Consider the following 21,688-nt stretch of genomic DNA (forward strand, 5'->3'; position numbering starts at 1 on the left):
AACATTCAAAACCCAATGACACGTGGCTATCCTTTAAAGGTTGTTTTAAATGTGGTTTACAGCGCTGCAATTTATGCACATTTATAAATAAAATTATGAGTTACACATCCTGTTCCATCAAAAACAATTTCCTATAAAATCATTCATCAACTGTAACACAACTTATGAGGTATATTTGAATATTTAATGAAGTGTCAGTCATGTCATTTACTGTACATCAGCTGTACTACACGAAAATTAGAATATCTGAACATATGAATGGGGCACATCCTACACCAAACTCCAAACAAACCAAACGTTTTCTTTCTGGCCTATCTCGCCATTTTTTAGAGATAAACATGCAGGTGATCTATCTCACCTGATGGTATGTACTGAAGGGTTAACTGTCCACCTAGAGGAGGAGGCTGGACAGGTCTTCTATTAGCTCATGAGGCATGTTGGATATTATGTATGGAGACTCCATCAGATTTGAACTATAAAACAGATCTAATGTACTACTATTAATTTCTAGTGATGAGCGAGCATGCGCGTTACTCAAGATTTACGAGCATGCTCGGGTGTTTTCCGAGTACCTTCAGCGTGCTCGGGTGTTATTTTTGAGTCACTCCGAGCACATGATTTGCGACTGTTTGATAGCTTTAATACATGTGAGGAATGCCTATTCCTTAGGCATATTTTATTACTGAAAATATGTAGTTTATAATATTGTATTATCCTATTTAGTACTAACCAATTAAATGAAACAATATATTTGCTTTGGAAGAGATGGAGTTACTGACTCATGTCATTATTGACCTGACTATTTAAGAGGCTCTTTCACACTGTTATAGTGCTATGACTAAGGGCTCTGCATGGGCTTGAAAAGCGTAAGAAAATTGTTTCTTTAATTTTTTTTGTTTTTTAAATTTTAGAGGGATCAAAAAATGTGTCGTTTTTTTTTACTTTTTCATCAACTACTTCATCATAGTGATTATATTGTCCGATCTCATATGGCAGTATTCACATAGGTGGACACCACCAAAGCTAGACAGATATGGGAAACAGGAAAAGAGAGGGAAGCAATGTGAATAAAAATTAACTTTTATGGATTATTAAATAATAAAATATTGCTAATTTATTAATGGGAATTATACATACACTAGCTATTGAGCCTGTTCTATGCCCGGGTGGCGAGCATTTTTATTGGTATAAAATCTCCCATGCTGGTATGTGCTGCCCCCATCCTGGTATTTGTGCTGCCCCCATCCTGGTATTTGTGCTGCCCCCATCCTGGTATTTGTGTTCCCCAATCCTGGTATTTGTGCTCCCCAATCCTGCTTCCCCATCCTGTTATGTGCTGCCCTCATCACTATCCTGGTATGCATGGCACGCCTCATCCCTATCCTGGTACGCATGGCACCCCTCACCCCCAATCCTGGTACGCATGGCACCCCTCACCCTCAATCCTGGTATGCATGGCACCCCTCACCCCCAATCCTGGTACGAATGGCACCCCTCACCCTCAATCCTGGTACGCATGGCACCCCTCACCCCCAATCCTGGTATGCATGGCACCTCTCACCACTAATCTTGGTATGCATGGCACCCCTCACCCCCAATCCTCGTATGCATGGCACCTCTCACCACTAATCCTGGTATGCATGGCACCCCTCATCCCTATCCTGGTATGCATGGCACGCCTCATCCCTATCCTGATATACATGGCACCCCTCACCCTCAATCATGGTATGCATGGCACCCCTCACCCCCAATCTTGTATGCATGGCACCCCTCACTCACAATCCTGGTATGCATGGCACCCCTCATCCCCAATCCTGGCATGCATGGCGCCCCTCATCCTGGTATGCAAGGCTCCCTCATCCCTCATCCTGGTATGCATGGTACCCCTCATCTCTATTCTGGTATACATGGTACCCCTCATCCCTATCCTGGTATGCATGGCCCCTCATCCGAATCCTGGTATGCATGGCCCCCCCAGATCCCTATCCTGGTATGCATGGTATCCCTCATCCCCAATCCGGGTATGCATGGTACCCCTCACCCCTCAATCCTGGTATGCATGGTACCCCTCACCCCTCAATCCTGGTATGCATGGTACCCCTCACCCCTCAATCCTGGTATGCATGGCACCCCTCTTCCCCCAATCCTGGTTTGCATGGCACCCCTCATCCCCAATCCTCGTATGCATGGCACCCCCCATCTCCTATCCTGGTATGCATGGCACTCCTCATCCCCCAATCCTGGTATGCATGGTACCCCTCATCCCCCAATCCTGGTTTGCATGGTACCCCTCATCCCCCAATCCTGGTATGCATGGTACTCCTCATCCCCCAATCCTGGAATGTATGGTACCCCTTATTCCCCAATCCTGGTATGCGTGGCCCCCACATCCCCCAATCCTGGTATGTGTGGCCTCCTCATCCCCCAATCCTGGTATGTGTGGCCCCCTCATCCCTCAATCCTGGTATGCATGGTACCCCTCATCCCCCAATCCTGGTATGCGTGGCTCCCTCACCCCCCCAATCCTGGTATGCATGGTACTCCTCTGCACACATACAAAAAAAACAAACAATTATACTCACCTTTCTTCCCTGTGCTCCAGCACTGCTGTGTCCTGTTCTACTGGAGGCCGGGGGAGGTGTGCGGTGCCAGAGCACCACGCTGTCCAGCGCCATTTTGCTGAAGACACACTGCATACCGCAAACTCCGGCGCCATACAGTCCTCTTACCTGTAACAGCTCCAAGCGTTCTTCTGTCTGGAGCCAGACTACGCGCCGTGCATGCGCAGTCTATAGAGGCTTCAGACAGAGGGATGCTTGGCTGGTTATATTATAGATCCAGTTGAGGATGTATATTGGATCACAGTTGGTGAGTTAGTATATATTATTGGTGATCATGATCTACTCAGGTCATGATAGAAACCAGATAGTGGGGATTTAGTCTATTGTGGATCCTTAACCAGTGTCCCTACTTAAATTGATGGTTGGGTTTATATATCCATATACTAGTTGCCATATATATAATTGTGTCACTTAGTTGATATTCAGAGTTGATTTATACTTTATCACAGGGTGGACTTATGCCCAATGTACAAATGAGCTATGAGATGCTGGACACATAGCCCATAGGCTAATGGATGATGAAAAGTTTGAAAAGGACAACAGGTCCATTAACCCTGGATATAACTAATTGCCATGTTTTTATACATGAAAGGGCAATGTACAGCAATGCTTAGCAAGATGTCATGAAATTGACACTGTGATCGGATATTCTGTCACTTTCATGTATACTATGGTCATATGCATCTATGGCACAATGTATCTAACAGCTCCGTGTATGCTGCCATCGGCACCCTCCCACGTTGTCTGCACATGTGTTTGTGCGGCCAATAGGAGAGATTATGTGTGAGGGCCTTAGCTGCGCTCGCAGTCTCTCTGGTGTGCGAGAGACCCAACACGCGGCATTCACTGGTGTAGGTCTTGGGCTCAAATCAATCAATGCACCGCACTCTGCAGCGTGCGATGAGATGACAATCTGACTATAACTATCTGGCTTGCAGTCAGGGCAACGTCCCTGACGCGCGTTTTGCCGGGGGTACTAGCTTTTTCTAAGGCCCTTGTTCTCCAAAAAGAACATTGCTGCCCATCTGAAGTTTGCTAGAGATCACCGGCACAAGCTAGAAGGCTATTGGAACAATGTTATGTTTTGTGGACAGATAAGACTAAAATAGAGCTTTCTAGTTTAAATGAGAAGTATTAAGTTTGCATAAAGAAAACAATACATTAAAGCATTAAAACCTCACACGGAGATAGTATCATGGTTTGGGCCTTTTTTGTTGCATTTCGGCTTCCAATCATTGATGGAACAATTAATTCTGAATAATACCAACAAATTCTAAAGTAAAATGTCAGGACATCTGTACATGACCTGTCTCTCAAAAGAACATAGGTCATGCAGCACGACAACAACCCAAAGCACAAGTCTTTCTACAAAAGAATGGTTAAAGAGGGATAAAGTTAAAGTTTTGTAATGGATAAATCAAAATCATGACCTTAACCCCTTTACCCCCCCAGGGTTGTTTGCACATTAATGACCAGGCCAATTTTTACAATTCTGACCACTGTCACTTTATGAGGTAATTACTCTGAAACGCTTCAACGGATCCCGCTGATTCTGAGATTGTTTTTTCGTGACATATTGTATTTCATGATAGTGGTAAAATGTATTCGATATCACTTGCGTTTATTTGTGAAAAAATTGGAAATTTGGTGAAAATTTTGAAAATTTCACAATTTTCAAAATTTGAATTTTTATTCCGTTAAATCAGAGAGATATGTTACACAAAATAGTTAATAAATAACATTTCCCACATGTCTACTTTACATCAGCACAATTTTGGAACCAAACTTTTTTTTTATTAGTGCGGTTATAAGTTGATCAGCGATTTCTCATTTTTCCAACAGAATTTACAAAACCATTTTTTTAGGGACCACATCACATTTGAAGCCATTTTGAGGGGCCTTTATGACATAAAATACCCAAAAGTGATACTATTCTAAAAACTGCACCCCTCAAGGTGCTCAAAACCACATTCAAGAAGTTTATTAACCCTTCACGTGCTTCACAGGAATTTTTGAAATGGGGAAGAAAAAAATGAACATTTAACTTTTTTCACAAAAATGTTAATTTAGACCCCAATTTTTTTTTTTTGCAGGGGTAACAGGAAAAAATGGACCCCAAAATTTGTTGTGCAATTTCCCCTGAGTACGTAGATACCCCATATGTGGGGGAAAACCACTGTTTGGGCGCACAGCAGGGTTCGGAAGGGAAGGAGCGCCATTTGACTTTTTGAATGTAAAATTTGCTTGAATAATTAGCGGACGCCATGTTGCATTTGGAGAGCCCCTGATGTGCCTAAACAGTGGAAACCCCCCACAAGTGACACCATTTTGGAAACTAGACCCCTCAAGGAACTTATCTAGATGTGTGGTGAGCACCTTGAACCCCCAGGTGCTTCACAGAATTTTATAACATGGAGCTGTGAAAATAAAATTTTCACATTTTTCCCACAAAAATGTTTTTCAGCCCCCAGTTTTGCATTTTCATAAGGGTAACAGGAGAAATTGCACCATGCAACTTGTTGTGAAATCTCTCCTGAGTAAGCCGATACCACATATGTGGGGGAAAACCACTGTTTGGGTGCACGGCAGGGTTCAGAAGGGAAGGAGCGCCATTTGACTTTTTGAATGTAAAATTTGCTTGAATAATTAGCGGATGTGCCCATGATGTGCCTAAACAGTGGAAAACCCCCACAAGTGACACCATTTTGGAAACTAGACCCCTGAGGGAACTTATCTAGATGTGTGGTGAGCACCCTTAGCCCCCAGGTGCTTCACAGAAGTTTAGAACATGAAGCCGTGAAAATAAAAAAATCTAACTTTTTCCACAAAAATTATGTTTTAGCCCCAATTTTTTTAGTTTCACAAGGGTAAGAGGAGAAAATGGAACCTAAAAACTGTTGTACAATTTCTCCTGAGTACGCCAATACCCCATATGTGGGGAAAATACACTGTTTGGGCGCACGTCAGGGTTCAGAAGGGAAGGAGCCCTGTGTGACTTTTTGAACGCAAAATTGCCTGGAATCAAGAGCGGACACCATGTCGCATTTCTGGAGCCCCTGATGTGCCGAAATAGTGGAAACCCCCCACAAGTGACCCCATTTTGGAAACTAGACCCCTCAAGAATTTTATCAAGGGGTATAGTGTATATTTTCAACCCAAAGGTACGACAGAATTTGATAACATTAGGTCAGCATATTGAATAAGTTGTCATTAGTCTTGAGCGCAAGTGCTCGCTACTTGAGTTGGCATCGGGTACTCGGGTATGCACCAAGTATCGCGGGTGCTCGAATGACATGCTCGAGTCCCCGCCCCGCATGTTTCACGGTTGTTAGACACCCAAAAAAAAAATGCAGGGATCGCTCGTGCATGGCCGGCGATCCCAGCAACGTTTTTTTTGGCCGCGAATCATATGGGGCAGAGACTCGAGCGATACTCAATGCATACCTGAGCACTCGATGCAAACTCAAGTAGCGAGCACTTGCGCTCAACACTGGTCGCCATATTGTCATCATTTTTTTTTTCTTTACTTTTGAAAAAACCCCAACCCCAGCCCCAACCCTAATACAACCCCAACCCTAACCCTAGAGTTTATTTTTTTACACCATTCCTCGCGTGGTATAAGTGATTAGACTACTTTATTCTTCGGGTTGGTGTGATTACAGCAATACCAGATTCATATCGGGTTTTTATGACTGACAGCTGTCACACACTAAAAGACGCTTTTTTTGCAAAGACTAGTGTTTGCATTACCATATTTTGAGAGCTATAATTTTTCCATATTTTGGCTGACAGTCATGTGATGGCTTGTTTTTTGCCGGACAAGTTCACGTTTTTATTGGTACCATTTTCGGGCACGTGACATTTTTTGATCGCTTTCTATTCAGATTTTTGGGAGGCAGAATAAACAAAAACCAACAATTCAGGAATTGTTTTTTTGCGTTTTTTTTATGCCGTTCTGCGTGTGGTAAAATTGATAATGCAGCGTTATTCTTTGGGTCAGTACTTTTACAGCGGCACCACATTTATATAGTTTTTTTAATGTTTTGCCGCTTTTACACAATAAAAAGGATTTTCTAGAAAAAAAAATTTTTTGTATCGCTTTATTCTGAGAGCTATAACTTTTTTTTTTTTGGCCAATGGAGCTGTGTAGTGGCTTGTTTTTTGCGGGAAAAGATTATGTTTTTAGCAGTACCATTTTTATTTACATTTGTCTTTTTGATCGTGTGTTATTCCATTTTTTGTTTGGCGGTATGATGATAAAGCATTGTTTTTTGCTTTGTTTTTTATTTTTATTTTTTACCGTGTTCACTAAAAGGGTTAACTAGTGGGACAGTTTTATAGGTCAGGTTGTTCCGGACGCGGTGATACCAAATATGTGCACTTTTATTGGTTTATTTTTTTTTTCATAATAAATAAATATTATGGGTTCAATATATTTTTATTTTTGGGGGATTATTTTTTTCTTTATTATATATATTTTTACAAATTTTTTTTAATTTTTTTTTTTACTTTTCTACTTTTTTTTTAACTTTTACACATTGTCCCACTATGGGACTTTCACTTTTTGCAGCCTGATCGACTGCATGGTATAGAGAGCAGCAGCTCTGTTTGCCATGCAGCCTGTCAGCGCTGCACACAGGGGAGACATTACTTTGGTCGCACACTGCGCATGACCCAAGGAATGTCCTGCCTCCTGGTGACCCGGATGTTGTCATGACGACATCGGGTCATCATGGCAACATCCGGAAGCCGCCGCAGACATCGCTGGACGCCGGCAGGAGAGGTGAGTATACAGATCACCTCCCCCCTTGCCAGCATTGTGGGGGTTAATGTGCCGGGAGCGGTGTGGGACCGCTCCCAGCACATAGCACCGGGTGTCAGCTGTGACAATCAGCTGACACCCGGCGGCGATCGCCCAGCACCGCTTGTGTGCGGGCGCAATCGCAGCGCGCGTAATAATACGTAGCTGGTCCATAAGTCCCAGGGCACAGCTACGTACTATTACTGACAAGGTTGGAAAGGGGTTAATCTTATAGAAATATTGTCAAAGGACCTTAAGTAGAGACAACCTACCATCTAGAGATGAGTAGAACTTTTTAATTTCTCTTCATTTTCCCCAAAAATTACATTTGCGATGAATAAATTTGTGTGAATCTCAATACTAGAAAGCTTTTAATTGCTTGGAAAATATACATGGGGGAGAGGAGAGAGAGGACTCCATAAGAGCTTACATTCTACAGGAGAGAGAGAGTGGGAGGACTTTGCTGACCATAATGGCTTACACTCTACAGAGGAGAGAGACTTACCCAGTGTCTTTGGAGATTGAAAACGACTTTTCCATACAAACTGTGCTGCAGTGGGAACCGATGATCTGTGATGGCCCAGATACTGAACACACTATAAAAGGTATGATAATCTGCTAGATGTCATAGCTGCAGGCTACTACGGTGAAGCCCATGTGGCAACACCAAAACACAATAGCCAGCTCTCTGCTGCTTTAGAAGAGTGAGAAATGGTGCAAGGCAATTTTTTTTTTCTTGCAAACCGAGAATTGAATATCAAAATATTCGAATTTGGGTGAAACCAAGAATTTCAGGAAATTCGACTCAAACTCGATCCTCAGCAGATCCATCTGCTCATCTCTTCATCTCTATCACAAACATAACAAAGTTGAAGCTGTTTTGTAGGGTGAAATGGGCTAAAATTCCTCCAAGCAGGACTGATCAACAATTATCGGAAATATATATTTATTGCTGCTCAAGGGGATCACACCAGAATACTGAAAGCACAGGTTGACATACTTTTGCAACTCATGGACATTTGATATTGGATAATTTTTCTCATTTAAAAAATGGCAATATCTAATATTTTGGAAAATAAAAGCAATTTTTCTCTTCATCTTGTTGCCTGCTTGTCCCATATTAATTAAATTCAATGGAGCCTGCAAGCCAACAGGAGAATAAACATAAATGTCTCCAAACTAACAGAATCATGCAATCCAGTAATTCTTTAAAAAAAAAAGTACCTTCTTTTATTGTATTCATTTAAAACACATATTCAAAAGACAGACAGCACCGTGTGGCGTGGACTAGACCTCCACGTCTCAAACAGGAATGTTCTTAAACATAGTGTAAGCCGGGCAATGCTACTGTTCACTGCAATTTAACACAGATTGAGCTGAGGACACAAGATCTTGATGGCAGGCACACAAAATATTGCGTTTAGAGCCTCTAATAACACTTTTTAACCGCTACAAGTCCAAACTGATTGAAAAATTTCCAACACTTGGTGGAGAAAGAATTAAAGCTTTACATGATCATTTCTGCATAAGTTAATATACTTGATACAAAAACTGTATTACACAGATTTCCTGTATGCATCTCTACTTGTCATGTGACATATGCATTGGACTCAATCTATTCGGAACATATATATATAACCCAACAGACGCAAAACCGAACAAAAAAGATCAAAGGTAAACAAATAATTAAAAAACCTTTAATGAATCATGGTTTAGCCAAAGATGGCACTGCAAAAAGAGACACTCACACAACACTGATACATGTATTTAAAAAGGTATCATATCCAAACATGATATGAGTATAACAATGTATACACTATGCATAAGTCAGTGCAATAATTGACAGTATAATACATAATTGTCCAGACATCACAGAATTTTTTATATATATTATTTGTATCGTTAATACTAGAGATAGCACAAAATAACTTATTTTGTTAAAATTTGTACAGATTATGTATATACGTGGTGCTTAGTATAATCACTAGAATGTCCTTTAAAAGTGTACACAGCACCACAATAAATCAGTTTTAACCATAGACAAAAAAGTGCTATGTGCAATAACTATTGGACTGAACCAAATAAGGATGGAATTAGTAGATCATAGATTATATATATATGTAAAGATATAATATACTATACCATCCTGTACTGACAAACCATATCATCAGCACAGGAAAGAAAGGGTGCTCAATTTGTCCAGGTCAAAAGAAGTACAAGTCATATCATACCCTTAATCACTAAGTAGTCAAGTATTGTTCACATCTCTAATGGACAAAAGAGTCCAACATGGAAAGTTCTATGTGCTGCAAGGTCTAAGACATACTCATACCTGTATACTATACCAGAATTGAGTGGCGTCTACCCCGACGCACATTTCGGTATTGCACCTTCGTCAGGGGGTAGGGCTACAAAGGGAAGAGGGGTTTAAAAATCCTTCCTCAACCAATAAGGAATAAGGGGGAGGAGGAACGAATCCCCACAGACCTATGTGACGTACGCGTTGTCAAGGAGATGCCGGAAGACACAACTAGCAGCGGGGTCACGTGCGTGCCGCATCAGGTCACATGATCCGATGACGCGCGCATCGTAGAGACGCCGACGCCGGAGCCCCCGGATCCGAAACAGCGCTTGCGTGCCGGTCATACTAGTTTAAGGGCGGAAGTAGGCATACATCCATATTTCATAAGGGCACACAATAGGTTAATATAGTTCTATGCACAATATAATTAATCTCCAAGAGGGGGGGTGGGTTGCAGGTCAAAAAAAAAAAAACCTATATTTCCAGACGATCACTGAATGGATCACGCTAAACATCGGGATTAATAGTTGTGAATCAAGATTATAAAGAAGAAGAAAAAGCCACATTCAAAAGGGAACAGGGAGTGATCTCCCAATCAACCTCTGTAGTGTATATTATAATTCGATCCATATTCATGTCTATTTAAACCACCATAATGTATTTATCGGTAGATTAGACATAAAAATAAAACAGAAATAAACTGCAGAGTATACTCCTCCCAAAGGCTTGCAGAACATATATCGCACACAACCTGGATGTATACCCACATAGAAAATCCAAAGAATGCAAAGTCCACACTGCATATCAGTGGCCCATCTCAAATGTAAACCCATAACTAATGTAGTATAACAGGGGGACTATAAAATGCCCATAAATGGCCCATCCAATATAGACACATACCCACTGTATATAGGGTCATTATAATATTATCATGGGATATAGTTCCTATCTATATTATCTATTTTCTCCATCCAGTGGATATCTCCACAGGGTACACATCCAGGACAGTTGCCAGCAGTACATAAATTGATAAAACATAATACAATAGATCATATTACAGGGATATGTCCCTTTTGATATATCCAAATCCAGTCTGGAACGATAGACGCATGCATATTACTCCCCAAAGTGGTTTGATGTATCCTTATCGTATGCCCAACTTCAACATTCAGGATCCAAATATAAATCTCTGTGGGTACAGTATCCATAAATCCACCCAATCAAATATTAGGCCGAACATATGGGGCAAACTTTTTCTGAATTAGCTGCGGATAAAGCTATGATCTACTAATTCCATCCTTATTTGGTTCAGTCCAATAGTTATTGCACATAGCACTTTTTTCTCTATGGTTAAAACTGCTTTATTGTGGTGCTGTGTACACTTTTAAAGGACATTCTAGTGATTATACTAAGCACCACGTATATACATAATCTGTACAAATTTTAACAAAATGAGTTATTTTGTGCTATCTCTAGTATTAACGATACAAATAATATGTATAAAAATTTCTGTGATGTCTGGACAATTATGTATTATACTGTCAATTATTGCACTGACTTATGCATAGTGTATACATTGTTATACTCATATCATGTTTGGATATGATACCTTTTTAAATACATGTATCAGTGTTGTGTGAGTGTCTCTTTTTGCAGTGCCATCTTTGGCTAAACCATGATTCATTAAAGGTTTTTTAATTATTTGTTTACCTTTGATCTTTTTTGTTCGGTTTTGCGTCTGTTGGGTTTTATATATGTTCCGAATAGATCGAGTCCAATGCATATGTCACATGACAAGTAGAGATGCATACAGGAAATCTGTGTAATACAGTTTTTGTTCAAGTATATTAACTTATGTATATTTTGCTGTGTTTTGCACAGGGCCTACAGTGTACTTGAGTATGGACTTTAAGGCCAGAGAAATCTCTTGGCAAAGCCATGTGAATCAAACGTTTGGTAATGGTGATACTGCTACAACTGGTTTTATTGGTGCACAGAATGAAATGTTTTTAAATACGATCAGGAATCTTTTACATAAAAGAACGAAGCTGTGGTGGAACAGGGCTTTCTTAGAGAGCTATGTTCTCAAAAAATTGATACCTAGAGGACTTAGAGTCAGGGTCATACCCTCTTTCCCAATCAATGATGTAGAATTTATACAACAATGGGAGTCTGTTTGCAATGAGACATCAAACAAATTCATGGACCTACTAATTAAGTTTAACACCAAAACATTGGCAGAGGTGGATGAATCATTAGAACAAACGTATTTGACAGCGAAAACGGAATTACCATCTGAACAATTCCAAAGTATTGCCACTCAGATGGACAAATTGATTGATGGATGGGTCAAAAATATACAGGAGGTCCAGGCAATGAAATTTGCAAGAGACTTAAAGGATTTTAATTTGGGAAATGTATATAAATGGAGGAAGATAATCCCACAAGACACAATGAGAAGCACATCCCTAATATCTATTCCATCCGTGAGTGACCTTTCTGACTCATCCGTTGCAAGTTCCAGTGTGGCAAATATGACACTGAAACGAAAAAGGAATCTGAGATTCCAACCTAATAAAAGAACGTATGGACTAGGAGAAGGCGGTGCCACTGGCTCAAAGGTAATTAATTTGAGTACATACTCATTTACTCCATCTGAGTTAGCGGTATTGGGTAAAGGCCTGAGGTTTTGTCCTGTGGCAACCTTTTCCTGGGGCTGTGGGAGAGAGACCTCTTCCTGCCGTATCGATACACATCAATGGACCGCATCCCATTTCGGGTGCGGTACATTGATGATGTATTTTTGATCTGGCAGGACTCGGTTGAATCTCTTGAACGATTTATGACTGAGCTTAACCAAAACTCGTTGAACATACATTTAACCTACCATTATGATAGGACAGCGATAGAATTTTTGGATGTATTGGTGAGGAAAGATACGAACAATTACTTACAGACAAACCTCTTCCGTAAAACAACAGCAGTTAATGCATTACTTCAAGCATCCTCTTCACATCCACCGGCCATGATAAGATCAATTCCAACAGGCCAATTTCTTCATATCCGTAGGATATGTTCCACTAAAGAAGATTTTGAACAGCAGGCCGCTGAATTGAAACAAAGATTTGTGGAGAGAGGATATAGCAACCGCTCTATTAAAAAAGCGTATAATCGGGCAAGATATACATCTCGAGAGGAATTGCTGTATCGAAAGATAACACCACCACCATCAAAACAAGTAAGGTTTATTACTTCATATCATGGGCAAACAGCTGCAGTACGGGAGAGTTTAAATAAATTTTGGCCCCTGTTGTTAGCTGATGCCACCATTGCTAAATATATAGGGGAGTTACCAAATATCACGTACCGGAGATCAAGAAATCTGGGTGATAATCTTGTAAAAAGTCATTACATAAACAATCCATCAACGTTTTTGGATAATATGAGGCCAACATGGGGATGCAAACCCTGTGGGAGATGCGTTGCTTGACCAAATATCACACGTACTAATTTCTTCACCAATGCCAATGGGTCCAGGAATTTCAAAATCACACACTCTATTACATGTACATCTAAAGCGGTAATATACCATGCCACGTGCCCTTGTCCCCTAGTCTATATTGGACTTACTACGCGCCAGTTGAAGGTCCGGGTCAGGGAGCACGTGAATGGTATTATTGCTGCCAAAGAAGTTGTGGATGTCTCATTGCTTAAAACAATACCGAGACATTTTAAGAAATGTCATGATTGTGATGCTACACAGTTACAAGTACGAGGGATTGATATGATACTGCCACAAGAACGTGGTTGCAATGTCAGTAATCGATTGGCGAGACTTGAAGCCAAGTGGATTTGGACCCTTGATACTGTATGTCCTCGTGGCCTCAACGAAAACCTCAGCTTCGTTCCATTCCTGTGAACAATTTTCCAGTTTTAATATGGGCTAGTTTTTTATATATTACTATTAGTGTATTGTTATGTTGTTCTTAATTATTGCTTTATCCGCAGCTAATTCAGAAAAAGTTGGCCCCATATGTTCGGCCTAATATTTGATTGGGTGGATTTATGGATACTGTACCCACAGAGATTTATATTTGGATCCTGAATGTTGAAGTTGGGCATACGATAAGGATACATCAAACCACTTTGGGGAGTAATATGCATGCGTCTATCGTTCCAGACTGGATTTGGATATATCAAAAGGGACATATCCCTGTAATATGATCTATTGTATTAGGTTTTATCAATTTATGTACTGCTGGCAACTGTCCTGGATGTGTACCCTGTGGAGATATCCACTGGATGGAGAAAATAGATAATATAGATAGGAACTATATCCCATGATAATATTATAATGACCCTATATACAGTGGGTATGTGTCTATATTGGATGGGCCATTTATGGGCATTTTATAGTCCCCCTGTTATACTACATTAGTTATGGGTTTACATTTGAGATGGGCCACTGATATGCAGTGTGGACTTTGCATTCTTTGGATTTTCTATGTGGGTATACATCCAGGTTGTGTGCGATATATGTTCTGCAAGCCTTTGGGAGGAGTATACTCTGCAGTTTATTTCTGTTTTATTTTTATGTCTAATCTACCGATAAATACATTATGGTGGTTTAAATAGACATGAATATGGATCGAATTATAATATACACTACAGAGGTTGATTGGGAGATCACTCCCTGTTCCCTTTTGAATGTGGCTTTTTCTTCTTCTTTATAATCTTGATTCACAACTATTAAACCCGATGTTTAGCGTGATCTTTTCAGTGATCGTCTGGAAATATAGGGTTGGTTTTTTTTTTGACCTGCAACCCACCCCCCCCCTCTTGGAGATTAATTATATTGTGCATAGAACTATATTAACCTATTGTGTGCCCTTATGAAATATGGATGTATGCCTACTTCCGCCCTTAAACTAGTATGACCGGCACGCATGTGCTGTTTCGGATCCGGGGGCTCCGGCATCGGCGTCTCTACGATGCGCGCGTCATCGGGTCATGTGACCTGATGCGGCACGCACGTGACGCCGCTGCTAGTTGTGTCTTCCGGCGTCTCCTTGACAGCGCGTACGTCACATAGGTCTGTGGGGATTCGTTCCTCCTCCCCCTTATTCCTTATTGGTTGCGGAAGGATTTTTAAACCCCTCTTCCCTTTGTAGCCCTACCCCCTGACGAAGGTGCAATACCGAAACGCGCGTCGGGGTAGACGCCACTCAATTCTGGTATGGTATACAGGTATGAGTATGTCTTAGACCTTGCAGCACATAGAACTTTCCATGTTGGACTCTTTTGTCCATTAGAGATGTGAGCAATACTTGACTACTTAGTGATTAAGGGTATGATATGACTTGTACTTCTTTTGACCTGGACAAATTGAGCACCCTTTCTTTCCTGTGCTGATGATATGGTTTGTCAGTACAGGATGGTATAGTATATTATATCTTTACATATATATATAATCTATGATCTACTAATTCCATCCTTATTTGGTTCAGTCCAATAGTTATTGCACATAGCACTTTTTTGTCTATGGTTAAAACTGATTTATTGTGGTGCTGTGTACACTTTTAAAGGACATTCTAGTGATTATACTAAGCACCACGTATATACATAATCTGTACAAATTTTAACAAAATAAGTTATTTTGTGCTATCTCTAGTATTAACGATACAAATAATATATATAAAAATTTCTGTGATGTCTGGACAATTATGTATTATACTGTCAATTATTGCACTGACTTATGCATAGTGTATACATTGTTATACTCATATCATGTTTGGATATGATACCTTTTTAAATACATGTATCAGTGTTGTGTGAGTGTCTCTTTTTGCAGTGCCATCTTTGGCTAAACCATGATTCATTAAAGGTTTTTTAATTATTTGTTTACCTTTGATCTTTTTTGTTCGGTTTTGCGTCTGTTGGGTTATATATATGATCATTTCTGCGCCTCAACCTCTGGCCTTTTTAATACTAACTTGATCACTTAACAATTCTCGGATGTAAGGGTGTGACAGGGGCTGTCATAGGCCTCGCCCTCTCTAAACAGTGTTTGTACCAAGTGTATGGTTTTATTATATTTTGGGGACTATATTAATATATAAATCTGCATTTTTTATAGGCATTAATGTACACAGTTAATGTAATGTATTGTGATTAATGTATAATGTTATTTATATATGGTATATAGGGAAAGCATAGGACTCTGCCTAGGGTTTAGTTAGTGATAGAAAGAAACATTGGGGCTGATAAGCAGTGGTGGCCTATTAGTATACAGTAGATAAGGCATAGTTTAGAGTATAGGAAGTTTACTGTACGTTATTAGTGGGTGAATACGGCAGTTCATTGGTGAAGGGAGAAGTTTGCCCAGCGACCAGGAGAGACGGTTGCTGATTGGTCCAGTTAAAAAGGGGGAGGAATTTTGGCCAGAGGGGAGCAACGGTTACTCCTGTCAGGAATCAGTTCAGTCAGAGCAGTTGTTGCTGTTGGTAACGTTAAAGTATGTGCCGGAGGAATACTGAGGAGAAGCTCGGGGCCCTTAGGGCTGAAGGTCAATAAGGATTCCAATGGTCGATGATAGAAAGAGCTAGGCAGCTTGGGGAACGTTGAAGCGGTAAACGCTGAGGAAAATTACCGAAACGTCTGAGGCCTGTAGAAGGACTGATGGAGCCAGTCTTCACAACTCCCAAAGAGGGGAGAGCGGACGGGGACTTACCTGAGCTGAGTAGCACCGTATTTGGGAAACGTTGCGGTAACGGGGAAAAACTAACTCTGCAAATAGGACCGAAAGGGACAGAAGAGAGGATGGCAAATGTAATTGTGATGTGCCAAAAAACAGTATCTGTGACCAGAACTGAGCAACAAAAGGAGTTTAGTAAAGTTGTTTTTAATAAAAAAGAAACTGAGCGTGAAAGAGATTATTTGCCTGCAACAACTGAACTCCTGAAGAAAATGGAGATTTCCCGGGAAATTGTAAGTGTTTCTCACTCTACATACAAATGACAAGAGTATCTGGACATTACTTTTTTAATTGTGGGGAGTCAGGGTGTGAAAAGCCCAGCAGCAACCACTCGCCATGACCAACACCCTGCATCCCTCACAAAATTGGTGTAGTTGGCAGGATGCAGAGTCCTTGCATATAGAAAGCAGAGGAACCCCAGAAACAGTTAAAATGGTGGCCGTTAGTAGTCCCAAAATGGCGGCCGTTGTGGATTTTAAAATGGTGAATGGTGATGCTGAGGCTGATGATAGCCCCGCCCATCATGGGCATTGTAACAGCAAAATGGCGCGAAAATCTGTCAGGCCAGGGCAGTGGCCTGTGCCCAGAAGATCACCCATCGTGAGTGGTGCCCGCTCCAGGTGGGCGCAACGGAAGAAAAATAAATCCTACCGATTGCTGTGAGTGAATGGAGAATGGGAGGGGACTCCCAAGAAACGAGCAGGTGAGACGGATGAATACCCACCCCAGAAGAGTACGCTTAAAATCGAGCGGGCCGGCGGCATTGCTGGTGAGAATGATAGGGAAGGAGCAGCAAGTCATCGAGAGGTCTGAAGTGACTAGAGAGATTAAGGCTGCAGTATAAAGTATGGCGGCTGCACGGAGATCCCTAAGTGAAGCGGTCACTTTAAAAAGTAATGTCCAGATAGTCTTGTCATTTGTATGTAGTGTGAAACACAGTTTCCCGGGAAATCTCCATTTTCTTCAGGAGTTCAGTTGTTGCAGGCAAATAATCTCTTTCATGCTCAGTTTCTTTTTTATTAAAAACAACTTTACTAAACTCCTTTTGTTGCTCAGTTCTGGTCACAGATACTGTTTTTTGGCACATCACAATTACATTTGCCATCCTCTCTTCTGTCCCTTTCGGTCCTATTTGCAGAGTTAGTTTTTCCCCGGTACCGCAACGTTTCCCAAATACGGTGCTACTCAGCTCAGGTAAGTCCCCGTCCGCTCTCCCCTCTTTGGGAGTTGTGAAGACTGGCTCCATCAGTCCTTCTACAGGCCTCAGACGTTTCGGTAATTTTCCTCAGCGTTTACCGCTTCAACGTTCCCCAAGCTGCCTAGCTCTTTCTATCATCGACCATCGGAATCCTTATTGACCTTCAGCCCTAAGGGCCCCGAGCTTCTCCTCAGTATTCCTCCAGCACATACTTTAACGTTACCAACAGCAACAACTGCTCTGACTGAACTGATTCCTGACCGAAATAACCGTTGCTCCCCTCTGGCCAAAACTCCTCCCCCTTTTTAACTGGACCAATCAGCAACCGTCTCCCCTGGTCGCTGGGCAAACTTCTCCCTTCACCAATGAACTGCCGTATTCACCCACTAATAACGTACAGTAAACTTCCTATACTCTAAACTATGCCTTATCTACTGTATACTAATAGGCCCAGCACTGCTTATCAGCCCCAATGTTTCTTTCTATCACTAACTAAACCCTAGGCAGAGTCCTATGCTTTCCCTATATAAATAACATTATACATTAATCACAATACATTACATTAACTGTGTACATTAATGCCTATAAAAAATGCAGATTTATATATTAATATAGTCCCCAAAATATAATAAAACCATACACTTGGTACAAACACTGTTTAGAGAGGGCGAGGCCTATGACAGCCCCTGTCACACCCTTACATACCTCCCTCCTAAAATATGTTCGTCCCCAACCATATAGTACCGGTAGAATACCAACGTGTTCATTAGCAGATAAAACTACATTTAAAGTATCTGTTAAACATTCTCACACATATAATTATAACACTCTTCGATAGAGTCCTTTTCTTTTTTTTTTAAACTGGCCCTCTGAGCTACACAAGTAATGGTCGCCCAATCATCCATGGGCATAGTCCTTCATTTCTTCAACCCGGCACACACATTGGGTCGTCCATTTTTCCCATGGGTCCATATGACCCCGGTCCCTCAGCTCCGGGGAATCTGACACAGAGTGTCCAAGTTCCTTTTTAAACATGGGTCCGACTTACCCTGTCCCTCTTGCTCCTGGGGCCCATGAAAGTATCCATTTTAACACACACCCGGCCCGTTGGTCAACTTATATCAGCTCCAACAGTCCAGGAGCAGTGACCCGGCACGATCCTCGGGTCGCCCTGTCAGTTTCCCCTCTCCTTCCTTTTTGCTGGCTACGGCCCCCTTTAAAGCAAGTGTGCTGCTTATCAGTTCCAGCAAAATGAGTTCAAGATAGAACAAAGGCAGTCCGTGAATAAAAAGGGCACAGTCTGTAGAGCAGTAGCACATAGTCAAGGCACAAAAGGCTTTTAACCCTTTTCAGGGTTGTAGTCCTGTAATCCAGCAGGGAAATGCGCAACGAGTGCAAAAACTTAGATGGGGGTAAAACAATAAACTCACTGAACTTTCAGCCACCCAGTCAGCACTGATCCCTTCTCGGTGCCATCAGGGCTGCTTATCCTTTGAGAGGCACGGAACAGTCTCTACAACAGTGACCGTACTTTTGGCCACTTCAGTAACCCTCAAACTCTTCAGAGACTCCTGTCCCCAGGGAACGTGGAACAGTTCCTATTTTTTATTTTTAGTGCAACCAGCACAACTTTTTCAATGTCCTGAATATGTAGGCCCTTAATCGGGACCGCTTGTTTCAGAGGTGGCAGCCGCCGCTTCTGCTGATTGCGGGTCGGACCGCATCGTTAGCTGCTGTGACATAGCCATGGTTTCTGTGCCCCCTGGGCCTCCAACTACTGCTCTGTCACATCTCTCCTTCAGACTCTAACTAACTGACTGACAGGGAAAACCGTTGCTCTGCCCTGGCCTAAACTCCTCCCCCTTAAGACTGGGCCAATCACCAATCCCCCTTAGGTTGCTGGGCAGACTTCCCGTTATTACCCCAGCTCCTCTTACACTGAAGCTATAGCTAAACACATTAACTATTTCTATCCTAAACTCTTGTGCCCACCACTGCACTGTACCCAATTCCTAATCTAATATACCATCCACTCCTAACATATAGTGTCCCTGTAACTAACATTAGACAATAGACATTTACATATTCATATATAAACACAGAGTAGAACAATACATTCACACAAGGGAAAGAGGCGCATGACCGTCCCGGTCACCCTCTTACACGGATATGAAGGAATTATGAAATAAGAACAATATGATTTTTAGGAAGGCTGATAAAGTGGGCGTAATTACGATCCTAGATGTTATCCTCTAACATAGACTGATTATGAAAGTCTTAAATAATTCGACCACATACTGCAGATTAAATGAAAACCCTAAATATACATGTAAACTCAAATTGAAAAAAGTACTACAAGATGGGGATTATTTAGGGGCCCTTACGTCTAATTAGTTTATTCATAGTGAGTCAGGTAACATCTATTTTCTATGGATTACCAAAGATAAATAAGGCAAAATTTTCAGCAGACTTGCAAACAATAGTACCAGGAAAAAAGATCCTAAAGGCCCCTATACACATTAGATCAAAGTTGTACCAAATGGACGATTTCCAAATTAAACCAAATCGATTGTAGTTTGGCTTTTTAGATGGCAAACATTCGATTTTTGGGTGAAGAACGTTCACAGCAGCCCAAAAGATCGATTGAGCAAGTCTTGTATTTTTATATCATCCATGGCATAATGTGCTTGTGCTGATTGTTCATTTTCCAAACAATCTCTTATTTCTAGCTCCGCCTTCGGGTGTATCAAGTTATGATTATCGAACGTTTTCCTTTGCTATATATTGAAAATATATGGCTTCATAACGACATTTATACAATGTGAGAGGGATGTCGGGAATAGCCTCATAAGCCGCACTAAGGTAGATGACATAAGTATTACGGAGATTGCCTAACTGAGTCATAAGGTTGTGTCCTTTCGGGGAAACCTTCGCTCACGCTTAACTCCCGAACCTTTGTCCTCCTTTTTGACGGATAAGAGATTGACAGAATGAGCCCATGGAAGTAATGATAATACTCCAGGGACACGATATATAATGGAGACTGTATGGTTCATTTTATGTATTGTTGGTCTTGCCCTTGTTGCCATATATATGTGTGTTAGAATTACTCTACACTTCAGACAAAACGGTCCAGAGAAACCGTTTCAGATACTGGCTCCTTAGGACAGAATAGGTAACGAGGAAAGGTAGAATATAGAATATATTTTATCTAACCCAAAAAGCCTCCTAAGGTAAGAATAGTCAGGAAAAATGGGCAACAAACAGACTAAGACCACAAATGATGAACAAGATGTCTATACAATCGTGAAAGAAAGGTGTGGTGTAGAAGCAACTAAGAATTTAGGGAAAGTTTGCAAAACTTTTCAGGTAGCAAGGCATGACAGGTTTAACAGGAAACTATGGGAGGACATTCGGGTTAGAAAAGCAGGAGTGATAAGAGACAAAGGATGGCAGGAACAAGTAGAGGCCATGGTCGAACTATCAAAAACAGCAGAGACAGACCATTGGACTTTTAATAAAGACAATGGATTATGGAGAACTCCAGTCAGACAGGGTCCCATTGTACAAACAGAAAACAGTAAACAAATGAACCCATTGGCACCACCATATCAGCCCAGGTCAGAACCCACACCGTATCCTGATCTTCGGGGTCCGGGTGGATGGACATGTACAAACTGTGGACTCCAGAATCCAGACTGGAGAGACACATGTGCAGGATGTGGAGCACCACGACCACATGATATGTTGGCACCAGTGCGTATCCTCAGTCGACCATACAGAGAAGAAGATGGTGGCAATCCACCGCGTAGAGTAACTAGATACCATCAGACTAGACAATATTTTCCATGGACCCCCGCTGAGGGAATGTCCCTACTTCAGAATGCACCAGATCCAATACAATGCCCACTAAGATTTGCTACGTACATACAGCAGATAATACACACCCATAATGGAACATGGTCAGATGGGACAGAATTATGTAGAATGAAAATGACACCAGGGTTGTATC

Source organism: Phyllobates terribilis, unplaced genomic scaffold, assembly GCF_046119375.1.
Source record: "Phyllobates terribilis strain yellow unplaced genomic scaffold, ASM4611937v1 Scaffold_4__5_contigs__length_816908805, whole genome shotgun sequence".
NCBI lineage: Eukaryota > Metazoa > Chordata > Amphibia > Anura > Dendrobatidae > Phyllobates > Phyllobates terribilis.